Genomic DNA, 1514 nt, shown 5'->3' with positions numbered 1-1514 from the left:
GGCTGCAGTGGCGCCCCCGCTCCATGTATGTCCGAGAGGAGCAGGGCTCCCTGCCCCTCCACCTCTAGTTCTGCCTTGGGGGCCTGAGGTTGCAGGCTTTGCCCCTTCATCCATGAAACCACACCAGGGGGCTAGACACTGCCTCTGCTCAGCTATTCTGGCACATGCTGGGGATTCCAGGCCTCAGGGCACTCTTAGGGCATGGGAGTACCACTCTTAGCCCCCTGCTCAAGTAGCCTCATAACCCACAAAGTGCTGGCAGAGCCCCCTGCCAGGCTGTTTGTTCTGTCCCAAATGTTCTCTGCATTTGCTTGCCTCTGTGCCTTTGCTTGTGCTGTTCCCTACCTCTGGAAAACCCTTCCCTGCACGTTTAAAAAATTTTTGTTTATTTATGTATGTATTTGGTTGTGCCCAGTGTTAGTTGCAACACATAGGATTTTCAATCTTCCTTGCAGTGTGCAGGATCTAGTTCCCCCACCAGGGATAGAACCTGGGACCCTGCCTCTGGAGCACAGAGTCTTAGCCACTGGACCACCAGGGAAGTCCTCCTACACATTTTATCCTGTTCAAATTGCCCAGATCCTTTAAGGCATCCTTAATCCTTTAAGATTAAGGCTTGCCTATTCCGGATTTCCACCCTTCCTCCTGAAGATGATTGCGCTTCCTTCCACCCCTAGCTCAGCCAGCAGTTGTGTCCTGACTGTTCCTTGCCTTTGACTCCAGTCAGGCCATCCTACCAGGCACCTAGATGCTCCATGTGGCTCCATCACTCACAGGCTGTGTGTCCTTGGGCGAGTCATCTCACCTCTCTGAGCCCAGATTCCCATCTATAGAACTCGGCTAATAGCCATGCCTATTTCATACAGCTGTGAGGCTTGATGCAGCTGATCCATGTAAACACTTAGAACAGCCCACAGCAGGGTCTCAAAAGTTAGTCACTAATATCTCTTTTAGGTACAGGTACCTGGTGGACGGACACTGGACTTCCCAGGTGGCTCAGCGGTAAAGAATCCTCCTGCCAGTGCAGGAGACTTGGCTTTGATCCCTGGGTCAGGAAGATCCCCTGCAGAAGGAAATGACAAACCCCCTCCCATATTCTTGCCTGGGGATTCCCATGGACAGAGGGGCCTGGTGGGCTACAATCCATGGGGTCGCAAAAGAGTCAGACACGACTTAGCAACCTGGTGGGCACCAAGGAGATGTCCCTCCTTGACTTCCTTCCCAGGAGTGTTTGTGGGATGGGGTCAAAGGTCAACAAGCCCTGGAACAGGTGCCAGGAAGAGGAACATTCCTGTCCTACCAGCTCCTCTCCTCAGCTGCCAAGGCCTCACCCTGCCGACCCCAGGGGCCCAGCCCTTCTTTCCAGATCTTAAGCATGAGGCCCCAGCTCAGGTTTTCTCCCCCAACTCTCTGTCATCTCCCACCCCTACATTTTTCACCCACCTCACTCTTTGCCAGAAATAGCCTCCAAACTCCCCTTCTCTTGCAGACAATCTAGCAGGCCCCTCCTGGAA

The sequence above is a fragment of the Bison bison genome, unplaced genomic scaffold (assembly GCF_000754665.1).
Source record: "Bison bison bison isolate TAMUID 2011002044 unplaced genomic scaffold, Bison_UMD1.0 scf7180017864473, whole genome shotgun sequence".
NCBI lineage: Eukaryota > Metazoa > Chordata > Mammalia > Artiodactyla > Bovidae > Bison > Bison bison.
The sequence above is the reverse complement of the archived record's forward strand: the minus strand, read 5'-3'. Positions refer to the sequence as shown.